Raw genomic sequence first — 25,584 nt, 5'->3', positions numbered from 1 at the left:
TTCTGGGAGTGGTAGAAAAAACGCAGACATGACCAGGCATTTGCAGGGCGGGTATCTGACATTAATTCCGGGACCACCGTTGCTAGGATCATCGCACAGGATAAGTAACTTCAGGGCTGGTCTTGTTTTGCACAATATGTTTTTGTACCGCTCGGCTGAACATGCGATAGCACACTTGCAAAGCGAAAATACAATCCCCCGTGGGCGGCGACTATGCGTTTGCACGGCTGCAAAAAGTAGGTAGCGAGCGATCAACTCGGAATGAGAGTCCAAATTAGTCAAATGAATACAGCAGGGTTATTTAGTACATACTGCAAACCTACCTGAATTTGGATCAAGCTATTTTAAATGACATTCAGGTTTTTACTATATCATTGATGCTACCTTCATATGACTAAATAGCACAATAGGATTACAGCCATTTATGAACTTGAGACTTTGTCCCATACTCTAAAAGAGAACTTCCTTGACAGCTGCATATTGAACTCTACGGCCACTTTTTGGAAAAGTGAGAGAAATAATGAGAATGGACATTGGCCCCCCTGAGATGCAACACTGGCATGAAAGGAACACAAGTAGTAGTTTGTGGTAATCAATAAACTATATAACTAGGCTAGAAGAGTTTGACAGAATATGCTCTTTAGGAAACAGTGTTTAATCTAGGTCAAAGCTACTGCAGATGCAGTGCTATAAGTTTATATGTGAAGCGTGTGGCATACATTAAATCAACATTACCGAAAGTCAGGGGGGAATTAAAAAAAAAAAAAAGAGTATTCTGGTACCCTTGGCATGGTTGGAAAGCATGTAGGCCACAATAATTTACAACCACATAATGTTCTTTAGTCCTTTTGTATTTCAAGCAAAGAGTAAACGAAAATAAGATTTTACTCACCGGTAAATCTATTTCTTGTAGTCCGAAGTGGATGCTGGGGACTCCGTAAGGACCGTGGGGAATTGACGGGCTCCGCAGGAGACTGGGCACTCTAAAGAAAGATTTAGTACTACCTGGTGTGCACTGGCTCCTCCCTCTATGCCCCTCCTCCAGACCTCAGTTAAGGAAACTGTGCCCGGAAGAACTGACATTACAAGGAAAGGATTTTGGAATCCAGGGTAAGACTCATACCAGCCACACCAATCACACCGTATAACTCGTGATAAACTTACCCAGTTAACAGTATGAACAACAAACAAGCATCACTCAACTGATGCCACATAACATAACCCTTTAGTAAGCAATAACTATATACACGTATTGCAGAAAGTCCGCACTTGGGACGGGCGCCCAGCATCCACTACGGACTACGAGAAATAGATTTACCGGTGAGTAAAATCTTATTTTCTATAACGTCCTAGTGGATGCTGGGGACTCCGTAAGGACCATGGGGATTATACCAAAGCTCCCAAACGGGCGGGAGAGTGCAGATGACTCTGCAGCACCGAATGGGCAAACTCAAGGTCTTCCTCAGCCAGGGTATCAAACTTGTAGAACTTTGCAAATGTGTTTGAACCCGACCAAGTAGCAGCTCAGCTAAGCTGTAATGCCGAGACCCCTCGGGCAGCCGCCCAAGAAGAGCCCACCTTTCTTGTGGAATGGGCTTTCACTGATTTTGGATGCGGCAATCCAGCCACAGAATGAGCCTGCTGAATCGTGCCACAGATCCAGCGAGCAATAGTTTGCTTTGAAGCAGGAGCACCCAGCTAGTTGGATGCATACAGGACAAACAGCGAGTCAGTCTTCCTGACTCCAGTCGTTCTGGTCACATAAATCTTCAAAGCCCGGACTACGTCAAGCAACTTGGAATCCTCCAAGTCACAAGTAGCCGCAGGCACCACAATAGGTTGGTACAAATGAAAGGATGACACCACCTTTGGCAGAAATTGCGGACAAGTCCGCAATTCTGCCCTATCCATATGGAAAACCAGATAGGTGCTTTTACATGACAAAGCCGCCAATTCTGACACACGCCTAGCCGAAGCTAAGGCCAACAGCATGACCACTTTCCACAAGAGATACTTTAGCTCCACGGTCTTAAGTGGCTCACACCAGTGGGATTTCAGGAAACTCAACATCACGTTAAGATCCCAAGGTGCCACTGGTGGCACAAAAGGAGGCTGAATATGCAGCACTCCCTTAACAAACGTCTGAACCTCAGGCAGTGAAGCCAGTTCTTTTTGGAAGAAAATGGATAGGGCCGTAATCTGGACCTTTATGGACTCTAATTTTAGGCCCATAGTCACTCCTGACTGTAGGAAGTGCAGGAATCGACCCAGCTGGAATTCCTCTGTAGGGGCCTTCCTGACCTCACACCAAGCAACATATTTTCGCTGTATACGGTGATAATGCTTTGCTGTCATGTCCTTCTTAGCCTTTATCAGCGTAGGAATAACTTCATCCGGAATGCCTTTTTCCGCTAGCATCCGGCGTTCAACCGCCATGCCGTTAAACGCAGCCGCGGTAAGTCTTGGAACAGACAGGGCCCTTGTTGTAACAGGTCCTGTCTGAGCGGCAGAGGCCATGGGTCCTCTGTGAGCATTTCTTGCATTTCCAGGTACCAAGTCCTTCTTGGCCAATCCGGAACAATGAGTATTGTTCTCACTCCTCTTTTTCTCACAATTGTCAGCACCTTTGGTATGAGAGGAAGAGGAGGAAACACATAGACCGACTGGAACACCCACGGTGTTACTAGTGCGTCCACAGCTATCGCCTGAGGGTCCCTTGACCTGGCGCAGTACCTTTTTAGCTTTTTGTTGAGACGGGACGCCATCATGTCCACCTGTGGCAGTTCCCATCGATTTGCAATCTGCGTGAAGACTTCTTGATGAAGTCCCCACTCTCCCGGGTGGAGGTCGTGCCTGCTGAGGAAGTCTGCTTCCCAGTTGTCCACTCCCGGAATGAACACTGCTGACAGTGCTAGTACGTGATTCTCCGCCCAATGAAGAATCCTGGTGGCTTCTGCCATTGCCACCCTGCTTCTTGTGCCGCCCTGGCGGTTTACATGGGCCACTGCAGTGATGTTGTCTGACTGAATCAGCACTGGTTGGTTTCGAAGCAGAGGCTCCGCTTGACTCAGGGCGTTGTATATGGCCCTTAGTTCCAGGATATTGATGTGCAGACAAGTCTCCTGACTTGACCACAGCCCCTGGAAGTTTCTTCCTTAAGTGACTGCCCCCCATCCTCGGAGGCTTGCATCCGTGGTCACCAGGACCCAGTCCTGTATGCCGAAACTGCGGCCCTCGAGGAGGTGAGCACTTTGCAGCCACCACAGAAGAGACACCCTGGCCCTGGGGGACAGGGTGATCATCCGATGCATCTGAAGATGCGATCCGGACCACTTGTCCAACAGATCCCACTGAAAGATCCTCGCATGGAACCTGCCGAAGGGAATGGCTTCGTATGACGCCACCATCTTTCCCAGGACTCGCGTGCAGTGATGCACCGATACCTGTTTTGGTTTTAGGAGACCTCTGACCAGAGTCACGAGCTCCTGAGCCTTCTCCTCCGGGAGAAACACCTTTTTCTGGTTTGTGTCCAGAATCATGCCCAGGAAGGGCAGACACGTCGTAGGAATCAGCTGCGAGTTTGGAATATTCAGAATCAAGCCGTGCTGTAGCAACACTTCCTGAGAGAGTGCTACGCTGATCAGCAACCACTCCCTGGACCTCGCCTTTATGAGGAGATCGTCCAAGTATGCGATAATTGTAATCCCTTGCTTCTGAAGGAGCACCATCATTTCCGCCATCACCTTGGTAAATATTCTCGGTGCCGTGGACAGGCCAAACGGCAACGTCTGGAATTGGTAATGACAGTCCTGTACCACAAACCTGAGGTACTCCTGATGAGGTGGATAAATGGGGACATGTAAGTACGCATCCTTGATGTCCAGAGACACCATAAAATCCCCTTCCTCCAGGCTTGCAATGACCGCCCTGAGCGACTCCATCTTGAACTTGAATTTCTTCAGATAAATATTCAGGGATTTTAAATTCAAAATGGGTCTGACCGAACCGTCCGGTTTCGGTACCACAAACATGGTGGAATAGTAACCCCCTCCCTGTTGAAGGAGGGGAACCTTCACTACCACCTGATATAGCTTGTGAATTGCTGCCAACACTACCTCCCTTTCCCTGGGGGAAGCTGGCAAGGCCGATTTTAGGTAACGGTGAGGGGGCGTCACCTCGAATTCCAGCTTGTATCCTTGAGACACAATTTGTATAGCCCAAGGATCCACCCGTGAGCGAACCCACTGGTGGCTGAAATCTCGGAGACGCGCCCCCACCGCTCCTGGCTCCGGCTGTGGAGCCCCAGCGTCATGCGGAGGATTTAGTGGAAGCCGGGGAGGACTTTTGTTCCTGGGAACTAGCTGCATGGTGCAGCTTTTTTCCTCTACCCCTGCCTCTGGCAAGAAAGGATGCACCTCTGACTTTCTTGCTTTTCTGTGAACAAAAGGACTGCATTTGGTAATACGGTGCTTTCTTTGGCTGTGAGGGAATATATGGCAAGAAATTTGACTTCCCAGCCGTAGCCGTGGAAACTAGGTCCGAGAGACCGTCCCCAAACAATTCCTCACCCTTATAAGGCAACACCTCCATGTGTTTTTTAGAGTCGGCATCACCTGTCCATTGCCGAGTCCATAAGACCCTTCTGGCAGAAATCGACATTGCGTTTATTCTAGAGCCCAGCAGGCAAATGTCCCTCTGGGCATCCCGCATATATAGGACAGCGTCTTTGATATGTCCTAGGGTCAGTAAAATAGTCTCCCTGTCCAGGGTATCTAACTCCTCAGACAGAGTATCCGTCCATGCTGCTACAGCACTACACATCCAGGCCGCAGCAATTGCTGGCCTCAGAAGAGTACCAGAATGTGTATAAACAGACTTCAGGATACCTTCCTGCTTCCTATCCGCAGGATCCTTTAGGGCGGCCGTATCCTGTGACGGCAGGGCCACCTTCTTAGATAAGAGCGTCAACGCTTTGTCTACCCTAGGGGAGGATTCCCAGCGTAACCTGTCCGTTGGCGGGAAAGGATATGCCATAAGTAATCTTTTGGAAATCAGTACTTTCCTATCAGGGGAATCCCACACTTTTTCACATAACTCATTTAATTCATGTGAAGGGGGAAAAGTCACTTCTTGCTTTTTCTCCCCAAACATATAAACCCTCTTGTCAGGGACAGGGTTTTCCTCCGATATGTGCAATACATCCTTCATTGCTATAATCATGTATCGGATGGCTTTAGTCATTTTAGGCTGCAACTTTGCCTCATCGCCATCGACACTGGAGTCAGAATCCGTGTCGACATCTGTGTCAACCAACTGAGATAGTGGGCGCTTTTGAGACCCTGACGGCCTCTGAGCTGTAGAATCAGACACGGGTTGAGACCCTGACTGATTATCCAACCTTTTATGCAAGGAGCTTACGTTATCATTTAACACCTTCCACATATCCATCCAATCAGGTGTCGGCGCCGTCGGCGGCGACACCACAGTCACTTGCACTTGTTCTGCCCCCACGTAACCGTCCTCGTCAAACATGTCGACACAAACGTACCGACACACCGCACACACACAGGGAATGCTCTAATTGAGGACAGGACCCCACAAGGCCTTTTGGGGAGACAGAGAGAGAGTATGCCAGCACACACCCCAACGCTATATAACCCAGGGATTACACAGTAACTTAGTGTTTACCCAGTAGCTGCTGTTTATGATAATTTGCGCCTAAATTTATGTGTCCCCCCCTCTCTTTTTACCCTTTTTCTACCTTGATACTGCAGGGGAGAGCCTGGGGAGCTTTCTCTCAGCGGAGCTGTGAAGAGAAAATGGCGCTGGTTAGTGCTGAGGAAGAAGGCCCCGCCCCCTCAGCGGCGGGCTTCTGTCCCGGGTCTGTGTAATAAAATGGCGGGGGCTCGTACATATATACAGTGCCCAGCTGTATATATGTGTCTTTTGCCACCCTACAGTGACCGGAGTGTGTGGGTAGTGTGGGCGCAATGGCGCACAGCTGCAGTGCTGTGGGCTACCTCATGTGAAGACATGAGTCTTCTGCCGCCGATTTCAATGTCTTCTTGCTTCTGCCGGCTTCTGACTTCTGGCTCTGCGAGGGGGACGGCGGCGCGGCTCCGGGAACGGACGACCAAGGTTAAGATCCTGTGTTCGAACCCTCTGGAGCTAATGGTGTCCAGTAGCCTAAGAAGCGCAACCTAGCCGCAGTTAGTAGGTTTGCTTCTCTCCCCTCAGTCCCATGTAGCAGAGCTCTCTGAAAAAAAAAAAAAAACCTAACTAAAACATTTTCTTATTAGCAAGCTCAGGAGAGCTCACTAAAAGCACCGAGCTCTGGCCGGGCACAGATTCTAACTGAGGTCTGGAGGAGGGGCATAGAGGGAGGAGCCAGTGCACACCAGGTAGTACTAAATCTTTCTTTAGAGTGCCCAGTCTCCTGCGGAGCCCGTCTATTCCCCATGGTCCTTACGGAGTCCCCAGCATCCACTAGGACGTTAGATAAAGATACAATTGTCTCCCTCCACTCCACTCATACCATAATGTAATTTCAAAGGCATTCCCCAGTACGGGTGGTCTTCAGGTTGCCGACTGTCGGGATCCCAGCGCACAGTATACCGGCACCGGAATCCCGACAGCCGGCATACCGACAGATTTTCTCCCTCGTGGGGTTCCACGACCACCCTGGAGGGAGAATAAATAGCGTGGCACACGTAGCGCGCCACCGTGCCCGCAGCGTGGTGAGCGCAGCGAGCCCACAAGGAGCTCATTTGCGCTCGCCACGCTGTCGGTATGCTGGCGGTCGGGCTCCAGGCGCCGGTATGCTGGTCGCCGGGAGCCCGACCGCCGGCATATCATACTACACCCCCCAGTACATTTCCACTATACATTCCCCCAATATTATCTCCCCTCCTCTTGTGTTCTTTATTGAATAGTATGTACATTAATAGCATATTGGACCCATCATTCATCAGGTTGAGACGTCTCCATCTTACATTTACCCCAGCTGTAATATCGTTCAGGCAAATCCTTGGGTTCAGGACTCACTGCATTCTGACAGTTACTCTCTCTGCTGTCCATTCACTCTGTCCCTCCACACCAAGAGCTGATAGTGGGGGGTAAGGAAGGGGCGCACAATATAGTTCCCACTGCACATGACTGACACAGGACAGACCAACCATAACTATTATATAAATGTGCTATGCTATGTCTGTATGTGCAAATTTACCCCCATAAAGTCTGTATTGTACTCCACTGCCCTGCATTGCTCTATTTTCTGTATTGTGACCCCACCATATGTTCTTTGTTGTGCACAACCATCTTTCTGTATTTTCATTATTTTGATACTAACACCAGCCTTCACCTACCCCCCCCAAAAAAAAAAAAAAAAAGAGTTTTACAATATACTTCTTCTGCCCCCCCATGTGTATGGTCCGCAGAGAGCCCACCCCTGTAAGGTCTGCATTACTTTCACAGCTGCGCTCCCCAGTGCTGTATTCCGGAATTCTCCTGTTTGGTTTGGGGGAGGGTGGGTTTGATGGGGATGAGCACCCAGTTCAACCATATCCTCAACACAGGGGTAGGGAAATAGTTAGTGTAAGTTCCCGGTTCAGGATATTTTGTTGGGGTAAGAGGGAGGAACTAAACCAGGACATTCTTCCTCTTGTGGTAGTTTGGTGGGAGCTGTGTCCTTGTAGGCAGCTAGTGAGAGCTGTGAGTAGATGTGAGGGATGAAGGCACTCCCTCTTCAGTTCCATACACAAAAGTGTTTACCTTTCAAAAGTAGGCAAGAATGCTTTAGGGTATGATGACTGAGCACTGGAACTAACAGTGGTATTTTACTGTAATTTGTTGATAAGTTAGTGTTAGTTAAAATGGTGTTAACTTAAAACACCCCCAACAAACCCCTCCTCCCCCACACACACACACACACACACACACACACACACACACACACACACACACACGCACAAACATGCGTAGTGGCATATCTATAGTGGGCACAGAGTGTGCGGTGCACACAGGCCCCTGAGTCCACGGGAACCACAACGCACACCCTGCATACATTTTTCAATACTCACCTCTCCGGAGTCCCCCATCACTGCAGCATCTCTCTTCAAATCGTTTTGCACATGCACATTAGGAAATCTCCGGGAAACTAGCCACCAAACCATTTCCCTGGTGATCTGTGCATGCACAATACAGTCTTTCCCCACTAGCGCACAGACTTTTAGGTTGCTGGCTACAGTGGAGGGGCCCGGATGGAGCATGCTGCACACAGGCCTTCTCCTGTTAATACGCCCCTGGCATGCCACGTATCAGTTTAATCAGCAAAGCTTGCTTGTGCATCTTATTTGCAACTTAAGCTTTTGCATCTTCTCCATTCACAAAGATAAAGGGGCATATTTATCACAATCTGCATCTCAGTTGCAGATAGGATATGATAATTTGCCCAAATTTACACTGCAATATTTGAATACATCACAATAATGGGGGTCATTCCAAGTTGTTCGCTCGCAAGCTGATTTTAGCAGCTTTGCACACGCTAAGCCGCCGCCTACTGGGAGTGAATCTTAGCATAGTAAAATTGCGAACGAAAGATTCTCAAAATTGCGATTACACACCTCTTAGCAGTTTCTGAGTAGCTTCAAACTTACTCGGCATCTGCGATCAGTTCAGTGCTTGTCGTTCCTGGTTTGACGTCACAAACACACCCAGCGTTCGCCCAGACACTCCTCCGTTTCTCCAGCCACTCCCGCATTTTTCCCAGAAACGGTAGCGTTTTTTCGCACACACCCATAAAACGGCCAGTTTCCGCCCAGAAACACCCACTTCCTGTCAATCACATTACGATCACCAGAACGAAGAAAAAAACGTGAGTAAAATTCCTAACTGCATAGCAAATTTACTTGGCGCAGTCGCACTGCGGACATTGCGCATGCGCATTCGCGACTAATTGTTCCGTTGCGAAAAAAAAAATAACGAGCGAACAACTCGGTATGACCCCCAATGTACAGTATTCAATATTGCATCCAGGGACAGATCTTGTGAGAAAGCTCCCTGCACTTCTCAGGGTATTTTCTGGAGAAAAAAAAAGTGACTGTGCATGGGTCTTAGTCATAGAATATGTGTGTGTGACTGCTCCCTCTTCCACTTTACCAACGCGTTTCGACTGCTACTGCAGTCTTTTTCAAGGACCTTATTGCAGGTTACATCTATATCTGGTGGTAAAGAGACTCATGTCCATGTTTTGAAGACTGCAGCTCTATTAAATGCTGGTTGGTATAACTTGCTTTTTATATTCATACACTGGCTAATATTGGAGAAGAAACCGCTATGTGTTCAACTGCAAAAATTGTTATAGTAAGCAGATGACCAAAAGGGACGGGGTCCCTATGTATATTGCTACTATTTATCCACATTGCATGTTTTTCCCTATGACTGGGTCCTATGGCAATATCACATTTTCTATTTGAGTGGCGGTTACACATACAGTAGTGGACTGGGGATACATGTATAGCAAACAGCATTTGCTATATACAGACAAGGGAGGCCAATCCCGGGATCGGGATTGGCAGGATCCTGGGATTCTGTCCCAAATATGCCAGGATTTGAATCCCGGTATTGGAGCCTCCAATCCCATAATGGGAATACATTGCACAGTTTGGCCGGGCAGCGCTGAGCAGTATAGCATATCGCTGCACGGCTGTCCGGCCCGGGTGGCACTGGCAGTAGGGTGTTTTTAAAGGTGATGCGGGCAGCATGAACAAACGCTGACCACGCCGGCGTCATTTCAAATGTAGCGCCGGCCGCTAGCCAATCGGAGCTGCCGGACCGGCAGTCAATCAGGAAAGTGGCCGCAGCAGCAGCTACTGATTGGCCGCCGGACTGCCCGTTCTGACTGGCTGGCGGCCAGCGTTACATTTGAAATGCCGCCGGTGCGGCCAGCGTTTGTTCATGCTTCCCGCATCACCTTTAAAAACACCCTGCTGACAGTGCCACCCAGGCTGTACAGCCGTACAGTGTTTATCCATGGCTGTCGCTGCCCGCCTATAATAGTAAGTTTTAAAACCCAAACCCAGCCTCCCTGCTCCATGCATTCTCCCTCCTGCGCTCCTCCCTACATCGCATCCTCTCTCCAGTGCTGCACCCTACAACACATCCTCCCTCCTACACTGCTCCCTACAGCCACCCTCCCTTGCTGTTCCCTACACCATTCTTCTCTTCCCTCCTTTTCCTGCTCCCTACTGCAATCCCGGAATCCTGGGATGGAGTGTTTTTCAATCGCGAATCCCGGGATTGAAAAAAAATGGCCCGGGATTGGCCTCCGTAATACAGACTAGGCTATGGTGTGTTTTAGGATTTTTTATTTAGTGGAAAAAGTGACTTCATTCCTATCATATTTAATGGACTGTGGAAGTGTGAATTAACAGGAGACTATTATCCTGACTGAAGTGGTTAATATATATTTTTTACTGGGAACTTAACTGAGCGACACATATTTGTTGATTTTGGAATTTTAGTGTTTCCGCTTTACAGGCGTCAGCATAAGGGAGAGTGGGGCAGATGTATTAACCTGGAGAGGGGATAAAGAAGTGATAAAGCAGAGATAAGTATAAGGTGATAACGCACCAGCCAGTCATTATGGATTTGAAAAATGATAGTTAGGAGCTGATTGACTGGTGCATTATCACCTTGCACTTATCACTGCTTTATCAGTTCTTTATCCCTTCTCCAGGCTTAATACATCTGCCCCAGTATGCCTTTTGGTTAAATCAAATTAAGGTGCTAATTAAGTCACCTGTGCCCAAGTATGGTTACTTTTAAAACCTAGACCATTATGGTGCCTTGAGAACTGAACTTGGAAACCCCTGGGTTACACTATAGTTTATAGGTACAATGGGCTCTAGGGACCATTCTAAATATGCAATGAACTGCAGATAACTGGCTGTTTGAACATAAATCAATTGCTTATTGCATCATTTATGCGAGGAGACAGACTAGTCTGCTGTAATAAACATGTCTCTGGGTGAATAATGACAGTATACTGCAATAAAAACGAGTTATGTTAGACTTACCTTTATTAACTCTCTTTCTTCAAGGTTAATAGGGTCCACAGGGAGAACATTGGGGTTGTAGGTGGTGAATGAGAGTCTAGGTACCAAACAGTTAAGCTTCTCGGCTTCCCAGAATGCTTAGCTCCTCTCCCCTATAATCCCGCCTCCATGATCAGGTAAGTCCGTTCTGTAAACAAGCCCAAAGCAGGAAGTGGATAGGAGAGAAGAAAGATATTGTACAATAAGAACACTTTCTCACAGACAGGAGAAAGGAACCAGTGACTAATGCCACATAAACCCATAGAGGCAAGGTGCACCAGGGTGGGCACCCTGTGGACCCTATGAATCTCGAAGAAAGAGAGTTAACAAATGTCTACCATAACTCTTGTTTTCTTTTTTGGGGGGATTCATAGAGCTCCACAGGGAGAACATCAGGGATGTCCTAAAGCAGTATTTTTAAGGGAGATGACTTGCCTGAGAGGATAACAGAATCCTGCATCCAAAGGAAGCATCCTGGGATCCAAAAGTATCAAATGAGTAGACTATCAGAAATGTGTGAATAGAAGACAAAGTAGCAGCCTTACATAATTGTTCAGGAGACGCCCCATGGTGTGCCGCCCATGAGGGACCTACAGATCTAGCAGAATGGGCAGAAATTGACATTGGGACAGGCAATTCAGCTTGATTGTATGCTTGTGCAATATCCACTCTAATCCATCTTGCCAGCATCTTTTTGTTAGCTGGCCGGCCAGGCTTGCGAAATCCATAAAGTATGAATAGAGAGTCAGATCTTCTGATAGAACTGGTTTGGTATATGTAGATACGTAGGGCACGTACTACATCCAAAGACCATTCTTTTGCTGAAAGGTATGGTGAGATAAATGCCGGGACTACAATTTCCTGATTAAGGTGAAACCTAGAGACCACTTTAGGAAGGTACCCATGCCTAGTCCATAGAAAAGCCCTGTCATGATGAAAAATCAGGAAAGGTGGATGACAGGAGAAATCTCCTAAGTCTGACACCTTCCTGGTAGAAGCAATGGCCAGCAAAAATTGTGTCTTAGCCGTCAACCATTTGAGGTCCACTGACTCTAAGGGTTCAAAAGGTGGGCTCTTGCAGTGCCTCCAATACTATAGCGATATCCCATATGAAGTTTGCACACGTATGACCCATTGAAAAAAAGTATGTATATCCGGTAGTGTAGTAATTTTTCTCTGAAACCATATGGATAGGGCAGAAATGTGCACTTTCAAAGAAGCAAGATGTAACATAGATTAAATCCTTTTTAAAGAAAAAACAGTATTCTTGATACTTTAAATATAGTTGTATTGTAGCGCTTAGAAGCGTACCATGTGAAATAGGTATGCCATATTCTAGAAAATATATGTGCTGAAGCAGGCTTGCGTGCCTTAAGCATCCTTTGAATTACAGAAGCTGAAAATCCTTTTGCTCATAAAATGGATGATTCAAGAGCCACACCATCAAAGACAGATAGTTCAGGTCTGGATGTAGACATCGCACTTGAAATATAAGGTCCTGTCGCTGAGGAAGTTGAAGGTTTTACCCTACTGAAAAGCTCTGTAAGTTGGAGAACCAGTGCTGTCTGAGCCAAGCTGGGGCTATCAGAATGAGGTTTCCTCTTTCTTGTTTGCATTTCCTTATTACCCTTGGCAGAAAAGATATTGAAGGAAATATGTATCGTAGATGAAAGGTCCATTGTACTGCTAGAGCAACCACAAATGCTGCTTGCGGATCCTGTGACCTGGATCCATATACTGGGACCTTGTGGTAGTGACATGGGCCCTCATTCCGAGTTGTTCGCTCGCTAGCCGCTCTTCGCAGCAGTGCACACGCTAAGCCGCCGCCATCTGGGAGTGTATCTTAGCTTAGCAGAATTGCGAACAAAAGATTCGCAAAATTGCGCATAGAAATTTCTTAGCAGTTTCTGAGTAGCTCGAGACTTACTCTGCCACTGCGATCAGTTCAGTCAGTTTCGTTCCTGGTTTGACGTCACAAACACACCCAGCATTCGCCCAGACACTCCCCCGTTTATCCAGCCACTCCCGCATTTTTCCCAGAAACGGCAACGTTTTCTCACACACACCCATAAAACGGCCAGTTTCCGCCCAGAAACACCCACTTCCTGTCAATCACACTCCGATCACCAGAACGAAGAAAAAACCTCGTAATGCCATTAGTAAAATACCAAACTTCTTAGCAAATTTACTTGACGCAGCCGCAGTGCGAACATTGCACATGCACAGTTAGCGGAAAATCGCACCGATGCGAAGGAAAATAACGAGCGAACAACTCGGAACGAGGGCCATGATGCCACACCTGTCCACTAGTAGTTGGAACACTTCTGGGTGGAGAGCCCATTCCCCCATGTGCACATCCTGACAACTGAGGAAGTTTGCTTCCCATTTCAAGAGGTCTGGTATGAACACTGCTATGGCTGGAAGATGACATTCGGCCCACTTTAGTATTTTGGCTACCTCTTCCATTGCCCTTTTGCTGCGAGTGCTGCCTTGGTGATTAATATATGCCACTGTTTTGGCATTGTTGGATTGAATTTGCACAGGCCTGCTTTGGAGAATGCTGCATGCCAGTGTCAATGCTTTGTATACTGTCCTCAGTTCCAGTACAATGATTGGTAACTGAGACTCTGCCAGGCTCCATCTCTCTTGAAACGAGTGTTGCTCAGTTACAGCTCCCCAACTGCAAAGTCTGGCATCTGTTGTGAGACGCATACAATTCGGGATCCAGAAGGGGTGACCCCTGTCTAATTGATTGCTGTGGAGCCACCAAGTTAATGATCGGTGAACCTCTGGAGTCAGAGTTATTATCTGCCGTTTGATCTGATGAGGCTGTCCATTTCATTTGGCTAGAATCAACCTTTGTAAAGGGCAAGATTGAAATTGGGCAAATTCTACGATGTCAAATGTACTGTAGATACCATCAGGCCGAGGACTTGCATGGCAGAGTGAATAGACACCTGTGGATGGTGAAGGAACCACTGTATTTTGTCCCTTAGTTTCAATATTTTGTTCATTGGTAGAAACAGTCATTGATTTTGAGAGTACATCTGGGCTCCCAGATGTCCCATCCTTTGGGACGATATAAATGAGGACTTTTTCCAGTTGAAAAGCCTACTGTGACTTTGTAGGAAGGCTATCATTGTTTGTAATTTGCTGTGCAATACCTCCTGTGAACTGGACAGTAGTAGTATATCATCCAGATAGGAAGTATCCTGATTACCATTACGACACAGGTGTGCTGCCATGACTACCATGACTTTTGTAAATATTCTGGGCACTGTAGCCAGGCCAAATGGCAGTGCCTGGATTGGAAAGTGTTGGTTTAGGAAAGCAATCCTCAGGTATTGTTGTTGTGACAGTGCAATAGGTATATGCAGATATTAATCTTGTATGTCCAATGATAACATGAAATCCCCCGGCTCCTTTGCTAGAACTATGGAGTGTAGAGTTTCCATGTGAAACCTGGAAACTTTCACAAATCTGTTAAGAGATTTAAGATTAAGAATAGGTCTGTATGTCCCATTTGGCTTTGGTACAAGGAACAGGGATGAATAATAGCTCCTTCCTTTTTAAATCTGAGGAACTGGCACTATTACTCCTGACTGGAGGAGTGATTGAACCACTTTTTGTAGTATCCAAGACTTTTCTGTGTCTGATGGAAGGATTGTGCAAAAATACTGCTGAGGGGGACATCCTTTGAAAAAGATGGCATACCCGTGAGAGACTACCTCTTGCACTCAAGCGTCTGAAGTGGTCTTTATCTGAAGTGATGACGTCAGCCTCCCACCCTGAGGTCCCCCAGGAGGAGGCCCACCCTGTCAGGCTGTGCAAAAATCAAGTTTTGCCTGGGGTTGTCCTGCTGCCCATGGCTGCTCAGTCTTTGGCTTAGTAGACTTTGATGCATCTGATTGCCTAGGAAACGTTTGTCCTTTCGCTCCTCCTTGTGGGTGAAAGGTACATAAATTTGGGCTCTTAGGCCGTAGTGTAGAAGCTGAAGGGGGGAAAAAGCTGTTTTGGCAGCTGCTATGGATGCCACTATTTTGTTTAGTTCTTCTCCAAACAGAACATCTCCCATGAAGGGTAGTACTTCCATAGTTTTCTAAATCAGCTTTCCAATAACGTAACCAAATAATGCGTCTTGCAAGCACTGATGTTGCTGACGCTTTTGCTGCCAACATGCCAGCATCAGATAGTGCTTCCCCAATGTAAGAAGTAATGTTCTTGATACAGTCCAACTATATTCTGCACTCTTCTGATATAACCAAGATTCAATAGTTTTTGCTGCCCATGAGGCTGCTATTGTAGGCATATTTACAGTACCCATCAGTGAAAAGATAGACTTGAGGCAATTTTCAATGCATCTATCTGTGGGTTCCTTTAATGATGAAATGGATTTGATAGGTAAGGTAGATGTTTTTACCAAAATGTGTGGTGTGAGAATCCACTGGAGGACTAGTCTCCCACCTTGCACTACCCTAGTATAGCGAGATGAGAGTTGTTTAGACAGAGTAAGCTTTTTACCAGGGTTATTCCAAGGGTCCTGTCTAATTTACATCAAATGGTCAGAATGTGGAAATTCTGATCTGATTATTTTCTGTCATTTAAATAGTGTACATTAGTTTTCCTTGCAACAGCCACAAGTTGATCGTCAGATAACTGAAGGATCTGTTTAATTGCCCACAGAACCTCTGCAGAAGGAGTATAAAACTTGGGCATTATGTGTTTCCTCCTCGTGGAAGGGGGATATGTTGCCCAAATGAGAGGAGTTGGGAAGCCCTGTGCACCCCTTGCCAAGTACAAGTAGCCACTCACTAACATGGTCCCATGTTTTTAACTGTCTTGATCATCAGCTTCTACATCATGTTGGCAGCTTCTGGTTGGGTGCTGAGGAACCTCATGGATATGTCACCTGATGCTGCATCAAACCACACACCCCTCAGTGAGACAGATTTGATACTTTAGCTGCCTCCCCTTGTGCTTTCTTTTTCAGTATTATTGGTCATGGCGTGACCCCGCCCCAAACTCCAGGCAGCTTCTGACTATGACAGAGGGGAAGCTGAGCTCACAGCAAAAACCTGCGATTTTTCAGAAGTGAAACCCCGGGTCTGATCAGGGGAATTCCCAGGTCATACAGTATGTCTGAGAGTGGTATGATACCTCTTCCACTGCGACCTGGGAAAATGCTGGGTCTATCAACCTGGCAAATTCCCGGGTCTCGGGACCACCGACCGCCAGTCGAGGATTTACCACAAGGCAACCAAAGTGGATGCTTAGGGCCCTATTGGTCCCAGGGGGCCCTGCTGGTCCCGGTGGGGGCCAACTGACAAGGCTGCATAAAGGACATTTTTGGCGGACCACAAGTTTTACCAAAAATGTCCCAGAGTTGAGCTAGTTCAATAGTCCCGGCAGGCTGTCTATGATTATACAACTGTTGGGTGCTGGCTCCAGCGCATTCCTGTCTCCAGTACTGCATTACTGTGGGTGTGACCAGTCATGACACACATGCGTATGGCGTCAGGGCAGTGGCGGAACTAGTGTGTGGTGAGGCCAGGTACAACAATATACTTTGGGCCCTTCTAGACCCAACCCTGAAGCCCAAATTAGACACTTTTTGTGCCCACCGAAGTGGGAAGGGGGCATGCCCTTCTAGCACACAGGGTGTCAGTATTGTTCATGTACAATGCAAAATAGATTTCAATCAAGACTATTTTGCATTGTACATGAATAATACTGATAACCTGTATAGAGTGAGTGCTGCGTATGTAGGAGAATAACATGAACTTTTTTTTACCGTACTGTACTTTTTTTTTTGGTTGGTGGTAAGGTTCCTCAGTACTCACTAGGGGCATACTGCAGCTCACCTCTCACCATCTCGCACCTCTAATGCACACTCAGTGCACACACAACTGCCAGGCCGTTTTTCTGTCTCGCTTTCCTCCTCCCAGCAATCAGTGCACAGCCATCTAAAGACAGGCAAGTGCAATGGCACTGGCATGAGGGATTATGATCGATCTCATCACCTTCATTGTACTGGTGATGTTGCGGCCGCGGGTTCCCCACTGGTGCTCACCCTACCTCCATCACCAGAGGCAAGTATTTGTTACGGGCCGCAGAGCAGCGACGGTAGGCATTTAATGATAGCGGCTGAGGGCGCTTTCATAGTGGTGGGACCTGGTTCTGAGTACCGGCACAAGTTCTGCCACTGCGTCAGACGCAGAGAGAGGAGCTGGAACATTTACAGCAAAAAATATGTGGTCAGTGTACTTTATTACAGTATTTTATTAAATTATACATAACATCCACCTACCTCAAATTCCAATCAGGTGGCAGTGGGGGATGGGTGAGTGGACAGTGTTATTTTAAGTACAGTGTCTAACATCTGCCTGCTACAATTATGGCATGTGAGGAGACACACACTGACTAGTGATACATCAATATGCTATTATACTCTGTTTTAATTACTACCATGTATAGGAGATGCCTGCTACAATCAGTGGGGCACTGATACATAATCAATACAGTCACACTGACTGAGGGGTATTATATGAGTATTATAAGGGATGGGGGCCTGCTAAGCTGCTACAATCAGCAAGTGGCGAGGAGAGGCACTCATATATAATGCAACACTAATGTGATTGGGTGTAATAATAAGTATTATAAGGTATGGGTGCCTGCATTATATATCAGTTCTCCCTCCCCACTGATTGTAGCACATCACCCATACCTTATAATACCCATTATTGCACCCCTCAGTCAGTGACTGCATTGACTATATATTATTGCCTGGTGAAGGTGGGCACACTGAGGATTGTTTGAGGAAGGGGGGCCCCAAAGTGTTGTCTTGCTTAGGGCCCCATGAGGTCTAAATCTGCCTCTGCCAACCGCATTCGCTTGCAAAATACCAGGATTTTTATGTCAGTGGAAAAGGGGTATTAGATTTGAGTATGAACACACCCCTCTCACATCTAAATTTCTCTGAAAGTTTTCACAATATCATAGTTTCCTAGGTTGGAAAAAGACAATTTGTCCATCGAGTTCAACCTGTTAGTTTTCTCCTATACTGTAATATTTTTAAGACTAATTTTAACTGTGGTGAATGTTTAGCAGTTATGTCAATTCCTCCTTTTTTATTGTTATTTTATTTTATTACTATAGTACATGATTTACCCACCATAGCCCTGTATATCCTTATCCATTAGGAACTTATCTAGCCCATTCTTAAAAGTAATGACTGAGCCCGCCATTACTACTCTCTCAGTCAGGGAATGCCAAGTAAATTTTGTCCTTACTGTGAAGAAACCTTTCCGTCTCTTTTAAATCTGCCCCCACTGCAAAGCTGCAGTTACTTGTTCTTTTTTACTTTGCTCTCAATAAAGAATCAGGCACCAAGTATCCTCAACTCTATGTCGCCACTTGCCAATTAATTGCTGGTTTATAAGCAGACATTTTTTTTTTTTTTGCATTTATTTAGAAGTTTTACATTGTTTACTTTTGATACTGTATCTAATAGGCCCTACACACTGGCCGATTTTTTGAAAGATATGAACGATCTCGTTCATAAATGAACGAGAACTCGTTCATATCTTTCAGTGTGGAGGCTCCAGCGATGAACGATGCGCGGCCCCGCGCTCGTTCATCGCTGGTCTCCCGTCGGCTGTGCATGCAGGCCAATATGGACGATCTCGTCCATATTTGCCTGCACTTCAATGCAGCCGGGTGACGGGGGGAGTGAAGAAACTTCACTCCCCCCGTCACTGCCCCCCCCGCCGCCAGGTCGCTCGTCGGCTGTATCCGCCGTCGGGCAGCTCGGCGGCGGGTCGACGGGTGTGTAGGGCCCATAAGAATTATTATGATACATTGTTGCAATTGATAATATTTTTATCATCTAGAGCTCCTGGGAGTCATTGTGTGCATTGGTCTTTTTCATTGTATTTTATTGTTTACATTACATTTGCTAATAAATTGTGTTTTTTACATTTATATATCTCCAGGAAAATAGAAATCTTTTTTGACACTTATAGGCCCTACACACATGCCGATATTCTGAAAGATATGAACGATCTCGTTCATAAATGAACGAGAACTCGTTCATATCTTTCAGTGTGGAGACTCCAGCGATGAACGATGCGCGGCCCCGCGCTCGTTCATCGCTGGTCTCCCGTCGGCTGTACATGCAGGCCAATATGGACGATCTCGTCCATATTTGCCTGCACTTCAATGCAGCCGGGTGACGTGGGGAGTGAAGAAACTTCACTCCCCCCGTCACTGCCCCCCCGCCGCCGGGTTGCTCGTCGGCCGTATCGGCCGTCGGGCACCTCGGCGGCGCATCGCCGAGTGTGTAGGGCCCTTACGATGAAGGCAGAGAAAAAGTCAGTCACTGAAACCACCTGGATGAGCCAATACATAATTAATTACTTACAATTAATAGCAGTGATGTCTTCTGCTTCTGATCACCAAGGAGGGATTTATTAATAGCACATGCAGGCAAAATTAACCACACTAATTAAGATCTACATAGCGGGTGTATTCTTAAAATCACCACATAATATACTAACTAACAGCACATTACACATAAAATACTTCTCATATAATAAAAGGGTGACATTATAATAAAAGATATGATGATACAATCACAGCACTAAATAGAAACACTTTGTTGATCAATTTGCAGAAATATAAGCCATGCAAGAACATTTCCAAATAGCCTGATATATGTTAGTTAGGCAAGGGTTAGTTTGGATTTTAAACAGTAATAATCCAGTGGAAAACGTTCAGTGAGTAAGGTTTGTATCACCTATACTTTGTTAGTGAGCCATCCACTTAATTTATGCAACATGGCAGTAAATTAATGGTTAGTATTTTCAATCCAACTGTCAAAGCATTGCTCAGTATTTTAAAATGGCAAAAGCAGTCCAGATATGGTGAGCAAGGGCGTAGCTACCATAGGTGCAGGCAGTACAGTTGCTATGGGGCCCAGAGTAGATACATAAGGGCCCTTACAAACTTTTGTCTTTGGGTTTACAATACATCTAGTTATGCGCCTGATCATTGTGATGTGGTATAAAAGGAACTGGAGAGCATTATAATGTTACATAATATGAACTGGGGGCACTGTAATGTGGGCAATATCAAGTGGAGGCACCATAGTGTGGCATAATATGAACTGTGGGCACTGTAATGTGACATAATATGAACTGGGGACACTGTATGTCATAATATGAATTGGGGATAATATGTGGCATAATATGTGTACTGGCAGCCCAACAGTGTGATATAATGTGAACTACAGCTTTACTATGGGGCATACAATGTACAACTGCTGCGGAGAGGGGTCTCTCTAGAAGCACAGGGACAGGGGCACTTTGTAAATATTGCTACAGGGCCCACAAAGTTCTGACTACGCCCATGATGGTGAGAGTGTATGGATGAAACTCAGAATTAGAATATTGTGCATTTCTTTAAGTGATTTAACTGTAAAAGCTCTTCCGCATTGTTCGGTCGACAACAGGGGGCAGACATTTCTATATTTAAAATCCTTTTTTTATTGATTTTATGTAATATTCTAATTTTCTGAGATTTTGGATTTGGGGTTATCTTAAACTTTAAGCCAGTCATCAAAATTATAACAAATAAAGGCTTGAAATATCTCACTTTGCATGTAATGAGTTTATGGTGGTCATTCCGAGTTGTTCGCTCGCTAGCAGTTTTTAGCAGCCGTGCAAACGCTATGCCGCCTCCCACTGGGAGTATATTTTAGCTTAGTAGAAGTGCGAACGAAAGGATCGCAGAGCGGCCACAAAGTTTTTTTGTGCAGTTTTAGAGTAGCTCAACACCTACTCAGCGCTTGCGATGACTTCAGACTGTTCAGTTCCTGTTTTGACGTCACAAACATGCCCTGCATTCGCCCAGCCATGCCTGCGTTTTTCCAGGCACGCCTGCGTTTTTTCGAACACTACCTGAAAACGGTCAGTTGACACCCAGAAACGCCCACTTCCTGTCAATCACTCTGCGGTCAGCAGTGCGACTGAAAAGGTTAGCTAGACCCTGTGTGAAACTACATCGGCCGTTGTAATAGTACGTCCTGCATACGCATGCACAGAAGTGCCGTTTTTTGGCCTCATCGCTGCACAGCGACCGAATGCAGCTAGTGATCAAGTCGGAATGACCCCCTTTATAATATATTAATTTCACCTTTTAAGTTGAATTACTGAAATAAATGAACTTTTGCACGATATTCTAATTTTCTGAGTATCACCTGTAATGGACACTCTTTCCCTATAGGGGGCACACTCAATCCCCATTCTTTAGTACCACACATGTCATTTATTTACTCTACTGTCCTTATATTATGCAGAAGTTAAGTCTCTAGTAGGAATATTAGGCTTATTATACTTTTTTTTCTTTTTAACACATAATTTGGAGGGTACACAGATTCCTATTTTGTGGCTGCTAGTATTGCTGATTTTAGCTATCACATCTCAGCACCTGGATTTAAATTGTATTGCTTTGAGGCTGCATTTCAATTCAATGGTTTCTCACAATAAGCAGGTATACACTCATTCGCTTGAAATGGTCTGTTGCATCCAGCACTCAATATAGTGCTGTGGATCTTCCTGTGTCAGGATGTCTTGGATGATAAAGTAATAGGATGGTTAAGTCTCCTCTGTCAGTGTGCCACTGCTAGGAGGCGGCATTTACTCCCACCATGCTGTAGGGCACCAGTGTTCTCCCATGCTCGCAGCACCATAATGCACAGATGACTCTCATATGTAGCAAAAGGCAACTGTAATCTAAACTAAAATATAAATAAAAAGAGATGAGCAAAAATTACAGCAAACTTTTTTTATCTTCAGTTTTGGGAAAGGCAGTGGGGACCAGGTTCATACCCAGATACGCCAAATTATACATAGTGTGAAGCTCACCATGTGTAGGGAGGCAGGTTCGATGCAAGCCTGGTTTACTACGGCCATTACAAGGATGATCTGTTTATTATTTGGTCTAGGGATCAGAAATGGCACTTTGTTTTGCTAATTCTCTCAACACCAACACATGTTATCTATTACAAACTGCTTCTATAGAAATCTTAATACCTTCCAAAGGGTGACCCTTGAAGCAAAAGGCACAATATTATATATTCTAATTATTGCAAGGAGGTAGGTTCCAACTCCTACTTCATACCTCCCAACATGACCCTCTCCAGGAGGGACACAATGCTCTGCTTCTGGACTTTTCTCTTAATTTATTATTGCCGGCACCTGTTTTGAACAGGTTAATGGATAAGTAAGCTGTTTCAGCACAGGTGATGGCAATCATATATTAAGAGGGAAGCCCAGGAGCAGAGTATTCTGTCCCTCCTGGAGAGGGTCATGTTGGGAGGTATGCTACTTACACAAGTGCTCAGTATTTACCATGTAAGTAGCATATACCAAAATGCCAACTATTGAGGTTGCAATGCAACTGATAATAACTGAGCACATATTAATAACACATGCACCACATATGATTCTATCATTTTCAGAAACAGGTTACCAAAAATAGGATTTTAATACCTACCGGTAAATCCTTTTCTCCTAGTCCGTAGAGGATGCTGGGGACTCCAAAAGGACCATGGGGTATAGATGGGATCCGCAGGAGACATGGACACACTAAAAGACTTTGACTGGGTGTGAACCTGCTCCTCCCTCTATGCCCCTCCTCCAGACCTCAGTTATAGGAGCTGTGCCCAGGGGAGACGGACATTTTGAGGAAAGGATTTTTGTTAAACTAAGGCGAGAACATACCAGCCCACACCACAAACACACCGTACAACTGGAATAGCAGGAATACCAGATAACAGTATGAACTAACAACAGTAACAAGCTGAACACAACTGATACACAACATTTGTGCAACCGAAAACAACAAGTATCAATACAAACTGCAAGAAACAGTCCACGCTGGGACGGGCGCCCAGCATCCTCTAAGGATTAGGAGAAAAGGATTTACCGGTAGGTATTAAAATCCTATTTTCTCTTACATCCTAGAGGATGCTGGGTACTCCAAAAGGACCATGGGGTCTATACCAAAGCTCCAGACCTGGCAGGAGAGTGCGGACAACTCTGCAGTACCGATTGAGCAAACATGAGGTATTCATCAGCCAGGGTATCACACTTGTAGAACTTAGCAAAAGTGTTTGAACCCGACCACGTAGCTGCTCGGCAAAGTTGAAGTGCCGAGACCCCTCGGGCAGCCGCCCAAGATGAGCCCACCTTCCTGGTAGAATGGGCCTTTACTGACTTCGGCAATGGCAACCCAGATGAAGAATGAGCGTGCTGAATCGTATTACAAATCCAGCGGGCAATGGTCTGCTTGGAAGCAGGATTTCCAATCTTGTTGGAGGCTTACAGGACAAACAGTGTTTCTCTTACGTCCTAGAGGATGCTGGGGACTCCATAAGGACCATGGGGATAGACGGGCTCCGCAGGAAACATGGGCACTTTAAGAAAGACTTTAGGTATGGGTGTGCACTGGCTCCTCCCTCTATGCCCCTCCTCCAGACCTCAGTTTGATACTGTGCCCAGAGGAGACTGGGTGCATTACAGGGAGCTCTCCTGAGTTTCCTGTCAGAAAGTATTTTAGTTAGGTTTTTTATTTTCAGGGAGCCTGCTGGCAACAGACTCCCTGCATCGAGGGACTGAGGAGAGAGATACAGACCTACTTCTGTGAGTTTCAAGGCTCTGTTTCTTAGGCTACTGGACACCATTAGCTCCAGAGGGATTGGTACACAGGTCTCACCCTCGCCGTCCGTCCCAGAGCCGCGCCGCCGTCCTCCTCGCAGAGCCGGAAGATAGAAGCCGGGTGAGTATGAGAAGAAAAGAAGACTTCAGAGGCGGCAGAAGACTTCTTGATCTTCACAGAGGTAACGCACAGCAGTAAAGCTGTGCGCCATTGCTCCCATACACCTCACACACGACAGTCACTGTAAGGGTGCAGGGCGCAGGGGGGGCACCCTGGGCAGCATATAAACCTCTCCTTTGGCAAAAATACATATATACATGTACAGATGGGCACTGTACATGTATATAAAGAGCCCCCGCCAGTTTTTTAAGATTTTTGAGCAGGACAGAAGCCCACCGCCGATGGGGCGGGGCTTCTCCCTCAGCACTCACCAGCGCCATTTTCTCCACAGCACAGCGCTGAGAGGAAGCTCCCCAGACTCTCCCCTGCTTACTCACGGTGACTGAGGGTTTTCAAGAGGGGGGGGGGCACATAATTGGTGCATATACATATAAAAGGCGCTACTGGGTAAACATTTTGTGTTTCTTCCTGGGTCATATAGCGCTGGGGTGTGTGCTGGCATACTCTCTCTCTCTCTCTCTCTCTGTCTCCAAAGGGCCTGGTGGGGAAACTGTCTTCAGATAAGATTTTCCCTGTGTGTGTGGTGTGTCGGTACGCGTGTGTCGACATGTCTGAGGTTGCAGGCTCGCCTAGGGAGGAGGGGGAGCGTATGAATGTGATGTCTCCGACGGCAGTGCCGACACCTGACTGGATGGATATATGGAATATTTTAAGTGCTAATTTAAATTTATTGCACAAAAGATTAGACAAAGCTGAAGCTAGGGAACAGTCAGGGAGTCAACCCATGTCTGTCCCTATGTCGCCGGGACCTTCGGGGTCTCAAAAGCGCCCACTATCCCAAATAGGAGACACAGATACCGACACGGATTCTGACTCCAGTTTCGACTATGATGATGCAAAGTTACAACCAAAAGTGGCTAAATGTATTTGTTATATGATTATTGCAATAAAAGATGTTTTGCATATCACAGAGGAACATGAGGGTACACATGTATAAGGGAAAGAAACCTGAGGTAACTTTTCCCTCCTCACATGAGTTGAACGAATTATGTGAAAAAGTGTGGGAAACTCCAGACAAAAAACTGCAGATTCCCAAAAGGATTCTTATGGCATATTATTTCCCGCCAACGGACAGGATACGGTGGGAATCCTCCCCTAGGGTAGACAAAGCATTGACACGCTTATCAAAAAAGATAGCGCTGCCATCCCAAGATACGGCTACCCTCAAGGATCCTGCTGACCGCAAGCAGGAGGTTACCTTGAAGTCCATTTACACACATTCTGGTACGTTACTCAGACCGGCAATTGCGTCGGCCTGGGTTTGTAGCGCTGTAGCAGCATGGACAGATTCCTTATCAGCGGAAATTGAGACCCTAGATAAGGATACCTTTTATTGACCATAGGGCATATAAAAGATGCTGTCTTATATATGAGAGATGCTCAAAGAGACATTAGTCTACTGGGTTCCAGAATAAACGCTATGTCTTTTTCTGCTAGGCGAGTCTTATGGACCCGGCAGTGGACAGGTGATGCCGACTCAAAGAGGCATATGGAGGTTTTGCCTTACAAGGGTGAGGAATTGTTTGGGGAAGATCTCTCGGACCTCGTCTCCACAGCTACGGCAGGTAAATCAAATTTTTTGCCTTATGTTCCC

General features: G+C 46.2%; 1 protein-coding gene across 1 annotated transcript in view; it reads right to left on the bottom strand.

Moving 5' to 3' along the window:
• Positions 1-25,584, bottom strand: part of PUDP (pseudouridine 5'-phosphatase) — a 497,963-nt gene that overhangs the window by 258,862 nt on the left and 213,517 nt on the right. The window lies entirely within an intron of this gene.

Source organism: Pseudophryne corroboree, chromosome 2, assembly GCF_028390025.1.
Source record: "Pseudophryne corroboree isolate aPseCor3 chromosome 2, aPseCor3.hap2, whole genome shotgun sequence".
NCBI classification, from domain to species: Eukaryota; Metazoa; Chordata; class Amphibia; order Anura; family Myobatrachidae; genus Pseudophryne; species Pseudophryne corroboree.
The sequence above is the reverse complement of the archived record's forward strand: the minus strand, read 5'-3'. Positions and strand labels throughout refer to the sequence as shown.